The sequence below is a fragment of the Trachypithecus francoisi genome, unplaced genomic scaffold, assembly GCF_009764315.1.
Source record: "Trachypithecus francoisi isolate TF-2019V2 unplaced genomic scaffold, Tfra_2.0 Lachesis_group11, whole genome shotgun sequence".
NCBI lineage: Eukaryota > Metazoa > Chordata > Mammalia > Primates > Cercopithecidae > Trachypithecus > Trachypithecus francoisi.
The window spans coordinates 34,831,075-34,839,095 of NW_022681456.1; the positions used below are offsets into that span (position 1 = coordinate 34,831,075).

Here is an 8,021-nt window from a genome sequence, read left to right on the forward strand (position 1 = left end):
ACATCACTATGTAAACCAAGAGAATCTGAGACAGGTCTCAATCAATTTAGAAAGTTTATTTTGCCAAGGTTAAGGACACACCCATGACATAGCCTCAGGAGGTCCTGACGATATGTGCCCAAGGTTGTGTGGCACAGCTTGGTTTTATACATTTTAGGGAGACGTGAGACATGAATCAATATGAGTAAGATGTACATTGGTTCCATCCAGAAAGGCAGGACAACTGTTAATACAAGTGGGGGTTGGGGGACTCAGTGGGGGGGGTGTTCCAGGTCATAGGTCGATAAAAGACAAATTGTTGCATTCTTTTGAGTTTCTGATTAGACTTTCACTGACTATTTATAGGAATAGTCACTTATGCCTTAGTCCGACTTAGGGAAACAAAAGGGCAAAGGAAGCAATCAGATAAGCATTTATCTCATATGAGCAGAGGGGTGACTTTTTGAGTCTCTGTCCTTTGTCCACAAGGAATTTCTTTGTGATCAAATTGTGAGGGAGGTATATAGCTTTTTTATCTTAGTAGCTATCTTGTTTTAGGAATAGAATGGGAGGCAGTTTTGCTCTAAGCAGTTTCCAGCTTGACTTTCCCTTTGGCTTAGTCATTTTTGGGGTTCTGATGTTAGAGGGGTTTGAACCACAGCACCTCCATCTCGAAAAGAGGGTGGGTAAGACCAAGCACGGTGGCTCATGCCTGCAATCCCAGCACTTTGGGAGGTCGAGGTGGGTGGATCATCTGAGGTCAGGAGTTTGAGACCAGCCTGATCAACATAGAGAAACCCCGTCTCTACTAAAAATACAAAATTAGCTGGGCATGGTGGCACATGCCTGTAATCCCAGCTACTCGGGAGGCTGAGGCAGGAGAATCTCTCCCGGGAGATGGAGGTTGCAGTGAGCCGAGATTGCGCCACTGCACTGTAGCCTGAGCTACAGAGTGAGGATCCGTAGCGAAAAAAAAAAAAAAAAAGAGGGTGGGTAAAATGAGGCTGAGACCTACCGGGCTGCATTCCCAGACAGTTAAGGCATCCTAAGCCACAAGATGAGATAGGAGGTCAGCACAAGATACAGGTCATAGGCCGGGCGCGGTGGCCTACGCCTGTAATCCCAGCACTTTGGGAGGCCAAGGCAGGCAGATCACGAGTTCAGGAGTTCGAGACCAGCCTGACCAACATGATGAAACCCTGTCTCTACCAAAAATACAAAAATTAGCCAGGCATGGTGGCGCGTTTCTGTAGTCCCAGCTACTTCGGAGGCTGAGGCAGGAGAATTGCTTGAACCCGGGAGGTGGAGGTTGCAGTGAGCCGAGATTGCACCACTGCACTCCAGCCTGGGCGAGAGTGAGACTGTTTCAAAAAAAAAAAAAGACACAGGTCATAAAGACCTTGCTGGTAAAACAGGTTGCAGTAGCCTGCCAAAACCCACCAAAACCAAGATGGCGATAAGAGTGACCTCTGGTTGTCTTCACTGCTACACTCCCATCAGCACCATGACAGTTTACAAATGCCATGGCAATGTCAGGAGGTTACACTATATGGTCTAAAAAGGGGAGGCATGAATAATCCACCCCTTGTTTAGCATATAATAAAGAAATAACCACAAAAATGGGCAATCAGCAGCCCTCTGGGCTGCTCTGCCTATGGAGTAGCCATTCTTTATTCCTTTACGTAATAAATTTGCTTTCATTTTATGGACTTGCCTTGAATTCTTTCTTGTGTGAGGTTCAAGAACCCTCTCTTGTGGTCTGGATCGGGACCCTGGTAATACCGAGATTTGTTTTTCTTTCACAGGACTTAAGTAACTAAAATAATCTCAGAAAAAAAAAAGGGGGGGGCTAGGCTATTAAACAGGTGAAATAAATGATCAGAGCATTCTGTAGTAGTGGATAAGTCCTCTTGGAAGAATAAAGAAGTCCTCTTGGAAGAATAAATAAATAAATAAGAATAAATAGACATTTCTTAGTGAAATAGAACAAATCCACAGAGCTGTCTTTTCTAGACAGGTCTATGTTTCAGTTTAAATCCTGACACTTCATAGCTCTTGATATCTCTTTGTTTCTACCTTTACTATATTTATTTTATTTTATTTTATTTTTGAGACAGAATCTCGCTCTGTCGCCCAGGCTGGAGTGCAGTGGCCGGATCTCAGCTCACTGCAAGCTCTGCCTCCCGGGTTTATGCCATTCTCCTGCCTCAGCCTCCCGAGTAGCTGGGACTACAGGCGCCGCCACCTCGCCGGCTAGTTTTTGTATTTTTTAGTAGAGACGGGGTTTCACCGTGTTAGTCAGGATGGTGTCGATCTCCTGACCTCGTGATCCGCCCGTCTCGGCCTCCCAAAGTGCTGGGATTACAGGCTTGAGCCACCACGCCCGGCCTACCTTTACTATAAAACTCTTTCCGTGTATCATCCCTATATCATGAGTGTAGAAAATTAAGTTAAAAAGTGTTGGATTTGCAGTCTTTTCTTTTTTTTTTTTTTTTTTTTTTTGAGGCGGAGTCTCGCTCTGTCGCCTGGACTGGAGTGCAGTGGCCGGATCTCAGCTCACTGCAAGCTCCATCTCCCAGGTTTACGCCATTCTCCTGCCTCAGCCTCCCGAGTAGCTGGGACTACAGGCGCCGCCACCTCGCCCGGCTAGTTTTTGTATTTTTAGTAGAGGCGGGGTTTCACCGTGTTAGCCAGGATGGTCTTGATCTCCTGACCTCGTGATCCGCCCGTCTCGGCCTCCCAAAGTGCTGGGATTACAGGCTTGAGCCACCGCGCCCGGCCGGATTTGCAGTCTTTTCAAAGTTACAGAAAGTCATCAGATGGAACATTCTAAAAAACTACAGATGTCCAGCCTTGGGAAAGAATCTGGGACCTGGGAAGTGACAGTTATAGAGCCATAACAGTATTAATAATGACATGTATAACAGCTTCGAAAACATTTTGATGTATTTTATGTTATTTGATCCTTTTAACCTGTGGGGTAAGTAGGACCTCTAGTCTTGCCTTGCTTTATAGGCCAGAGGTCTTCAAACTTTGGCTTGCATCAAAATGACCTGGAAGGTTTGTTGCTGTGCCCCACACCCAATTTTCTGAGTCTGTAGGTCTGAAGTGAGGCCTGAAAATTTGCATTTCTAACTTATTCCCAGAATGCTGGTCCAGGAACAGTTCTTGGCCATTTTTTAGTCTTCGTGAAGCTGGTTGGATTGTCTCGGTCATGAATTATAGTTCTGCATTGCCCTCGGAATAAAATCTAAATTAGTTGGAATGGCACACTGGTCCTGCATGCTGATTCCTATTTACCTCTCCAGCCACTCTGCAGAACTAGTAGTTCTTGACGGAAGCTGTCAAGGGCTACCATAATAAAAGTAAACAGATATTTATTTTCTTAGAGATCTTGAGGCCAGCAGTCTAAGATCAAGAGGCCAGCAGGGTTGGCTTCTTCCTAGACCTTGGCTTGTAGATGGCTTCTCTCTTGCTGTGTCCTCACATGGCCTTTCCCCTGTGTGCACACATCCTTGGTGTCTGTGTGTCCAAATTTCCTCTTATAAGTATGACACCAGTCAGACTGGATTAGGACCCACCCTAATGGCTTCATTTTTACTTAATTATGTCTTTTTTTTTTTAGATGGAGTCTCACTGTGTTACCCAAGCCAGAGTGCAGTGGCACCATCTCGGCTCATTGCAACCTCTGCCTCCTGGGTTCAAGCAATTCTCCTGCTTCAGCCTCCTGAGTAGCTGGGATTACAGGCACCCGCCAGCGTGCCTGGCTAATTTTTGTATTTTCAGTAGAAATGGGGTTTCACCATGTTGGCCAGGCTGGTCTTGAACTCCAGACCTCGTGATCCACCCACTTCGGCCTTCCAAAGTGCTGGGATCACAGGCGTGAGCCACCAAGCCCAGCCGTCACACATTCTTTCAACTGCTTGTTTCTACCTTTATTATAAAGTATTTATAAAGAGGGATCCAGAGTTGTTCGCCTGGTTCAGAATCTTGGGTGACCCTTAGCAGGTCACTAACCCTGTGAGCCACAGCCACATTTGTAAAAGTGGGATAATAGTCACACATTGTGAGGTTGTTCACAGTGTTGGCACACGGTAAGGGCTAAGACACTTGATTAGTATAATATTCAAAATTAGAAATTGTACACTATTGTACTCTCTTTCAAAAGGCAAACAGCCTAAAACTTTGGAAAAAACAGCTTGTACAGTATATTGTACACTTCCTGTGATAGACTAGTGGACTGATACACCCACTAATGCACAGCAGTAATAGTCCACCTCTTTACACATTATGCATGTTAAGTGACAACAAAAACTCACTTTAAAAGGCCAAATGATAAAAACATCAGCTTGAGGCTCTTCGATAGAGTACAATCGTATCTTCCTGCAAACCAAGGATTAGTACCATAACACCTGAAAGAGGACAAAATTCTAACATTCAAGAAAACTGGCGGCGGGAATACACCTCAGCTTCTAGGAGTCGGTAGTTTAAAATACGTAAGAGAAATGGGAACCAAAACACCACTTGACCCCGACGTGATTCGAACACGCAGCCTTCTGATCTGGAGTCAGACGCGCTACCGTTGCGCCACGAGGTCCTGCTGGGCTGTGGCTCACGCAGTTTCTTAGGACACCGATAAAGGCGTTTCTTCCAAGAGGACCCGTCTCTCTCTTCCATTTACTCTCTGCCCCTCTACCCAGTATCTGTGGAACCAGGAGAATGATTCCTTCAGCGTCCAAACTTTCCTGACTGCTAGTCCTCTAACCAAGGCTAGGACGTAACCAGGGGAGGCGGGAGAACGGGGCTTCCCGTTTAGTCGGGTCTCCAGGATCAAAGGAAATTGGCCCTTCCTCTTTTTTACCAAATGATTTCCGTTCTTACCCGCCCCGCCCCCGCCCCGTTAGGCGCGAGACTCCTCCCTCTCTCCCCTCCCCCAACAGGTTCCTCGCGCTGAGTTCGCGACCTCGAGTTGTAATCTGGCGAGGCGCCAGTACGCCGGCGCAGGTCTTCGCAAGATGGCGGCTGGAGGCGAGGGCGGAGGCCTTTAGAGCGTTTTCTTTTTCACTTTCCTCTCTTCCTGCAAACAATGTAAGGCGTTTTCTCTCAGGGGAGGCTTTCATTTCATGGTGGGCATTAAGCTTAAAAGTCACCATTTTGAAAAGACATGGTTGTGCACTTATGGGAACTGGTTTAGCACATTATCTTTAACAGGCGTGTTCTGTCATTGAAGGATACAGAAAATAATGACGGTGGACAAAAGATTATGTCTCCCCGTCGGGGAATTGAACCCCGGTCTCCCGCGTGACAGGCGGGGATACTAACCACTATACTAACGAGGAGTGGTTTCCCAAAAACCTTTCTCGCACAGCTCTTCAAGGAGCAGTAAGACCCTTCCAGCGCTCCGTCACCTGTCGCCTGCCCCAGGAAAGTAGGAAGGTCTGGTCTCTTGGAGCCCTTGCTAGGCTTATTGTCCTCCCAGGGCGCCTTGTACTCTTGATGTTGGTGGGAAGAATAAAAGGTTTGGAATATGTGAAGCAAACGCGCTCCCATGTTAGTGCTGGAGAAGTGTGTGAAAATGGTTTTTCCAGGCTCTTGACGCTTTCTAAATGATTTAGGTTGCTGGCCTGAGGTTTTTTTGTTTTTTTTTTAAATTGACCAGTGGTATGTGATTTGCGGCAGAGCCTTCCCCTTACAAATTTATACTTTCACTCTAAAGTTCAAGTTCAAGGATAGCATATGGCTGCCAGATGTCTGGAATACTTAGGTTTGCCGTGGTCTCCTGCCTCTTCAAACAATTCGTAAGCCTTTTTTTTTTTTTTTTTTAAGAGGGAGTCTCGCTCTGTCGACTAGGCTGGAGTGCAGTGGTGCGATCTCGGCTCACTACAACCTCCACTTCCAAGGCTCAAGTCATTCTCCCCCCTCAACCTCTCAAGTAGTTGGGATTATAGGCGCGCACCACCATGCCTGGCTAATTTTTGTATTTTATTAGAGATGGAGTTTCACCATGTTGGCCAGGCTGGTCTCGAACTCCTGACGTCTAGTGATCCACCCGCCTTGGCCTCCTAAAGTGCTGGGATTTACAGGCGTGAGTCACCACGCCCGGCCAATTCACACACTTTTGTAATACAAAAGCCCTCAATGAAATGACCAGCTGTGGTCAAATGAAATTTTATCAAAAAGTTATCAGCCGACTTCTGTTTGGTCTCTGTAGGCCGCTACAGTTTACCTGGAAGTGACCAACATAAGTATGTAAATGGCTAAGTAATAATACGTTTAAATAATTCAAAACCAAGATGTGCCACTGATCAAACACAGGGTTAGGAAAGTGCACCAATCTAAACCCGTTCATAGACAGGATCCACCCTCTTCCCAGGGATACTGGGAGAACCTTATTTGTAAACTTTTTTTGAGACGGAGTTTCACTCCTGTTGCCCAGGCTGGAGTGCAGTGGCGCGATCTTGGCTCAGTACAACCTCCGCCCTAGGGGTTCAAGCGATTCTCCTGTCTCAGCCTCCCAAGTAGCTGGGATTACAGGCGCCCGCCAACACGCCAGGCCAATTTGTATATCTAGTAGAGATGGGAATTCACCATGTTGGTCAGGCTGGTCTCGAACTGCAGACCTCAGGTGATCCACTCACCTCGGCCTCCCAAAGTGCTGGGATTACAGGCGTGAGCCACCACGCCCGGCCATAAACTTGACTTTTCTCTAAAGGAGTGTGTTTATAGGCACAGATAAACTGACATGATTGAAAGCGTTTCATTACAGAACTTAAATTTACATGTCTTGTCTCCAACCCAACCAATCAGTACTCACTGACCCCTACCCAACAAATTAACCTTAAAGATAATAAAATAAAAATAACAACAACCACAACAAAAAACTTACATATGGGTTTTAAGGAATCCCTTGTTTCTAGTGTGCTATGAGTTAATGTATTATCAATCATAAATTATAAGATATTTTTCATGCGATGGAAGAGATAAGTTTTTAATGCAGATATTAAATGGCAGTTTCTGAGGCATGTTTTGGCTTTCTTTTTTGCTAGTATTATTATTATTGTTTGAGACAGAGTCTTACTCTGTCGCCCAGGCAGGAGTGCAGTGGCATGATCTTGGCTCACTGCAACCTCCACCTTCTGGGTTCCAGTGATTCTGCTGCCTCAGCCTCCCCAGTAGGTGGAACTACAGGCGCACACCACCACTCCCTTTTGTGTTTTCAGTAGAGACGGGGTTTCACCATGTTGGTCAGGCTGGTCTCAAACTCCTGACCTCAAGTGATTCACCCACCTCGGCCTCGAGCGGCCGCGCTCAACCCTTTTTCACTCTCTCTCTCTCTCTCTCTCTTTTTTTTTTTTTTTTATGAGATGCAGTTTTGCTCTCTTGCTCAGGTTGGAGTGCAATGGCACAATCTTGGCTCACTGCAACTTCCGCCTCCTGGGTTCAAGCGATTATCCTGCCTCAGTCTCCCAAGTAGCTGGATTACAGGCATGCGCCACCACACCTAGCTAATTTTGTATTTCTGGCAGAGATGGGGTTTCACCATGTTGGTCAGACTGGTCTAGAACTCCTAACCTCAGGTGATTCACCCGCGTCGGCCTCCCAAAGTGCTGGGATTACAGGCGTGAGCCACTGGGCCTGGCCCCTGTTTCACTGTTAACTACACCAAAAGCCTCAAAACAAACTCTCAGTGTACCGGGGCCTCCTTCCACTTTGACCCTCCAAAAACTTTTGCCAGGGCCAAAGGACACTGTGATAGCGATGATGACGTCCTTTTCCTGGTAAAATCAAAGGGACTTCCCCAAGTCTCTCAGTTGGTAGAGCTATGGGGCAGTGAACCCAGTTCTCCTGAATCAACTGTTTGCCCTGTGTTCTGCATTCTTGGGAGAAGCAGCTTCATCTCCTCCTTTAGAAGAGACATCCTGTCCACCGAAGCTCTGGTAAAGCTATGCCAGTGCTCACACACGTGTTGTTAGTGCTCCTTTTTCATCCCTGGTGAAAGTAAGAGGCAGCCTGAGTCAGCAAGATGAGGGAGCAGGGAACGC

The 8,021-nt window shown here is 46.6% G+C and overlaps 2 non-coding genes across 2 annotated transcripts; both read right to left on the minus strand.

Moving 5' to 3' along the window:
- Positions 1–4,504: 4,504 nt before the first annotated feature.
- TRNAW-CCA lies at positions 4,505–4,576 on the minus strand. The gene has a single exon. It is a non-coding gene; the product is annotated as a tRNA-Trp (tRNA).
- A 670-nt stretch (positions 4,577–5,246) lies between these two features.
- Positions 5,247–5,318, minus strand: TRNAD-GUC. The gene has a single exon. It is a non-coding gene; the product is annotated as a tRNA-Asp (tRNA).
- Positions 5,319–8,021: the final 2,703 nt, after the last annotated feature.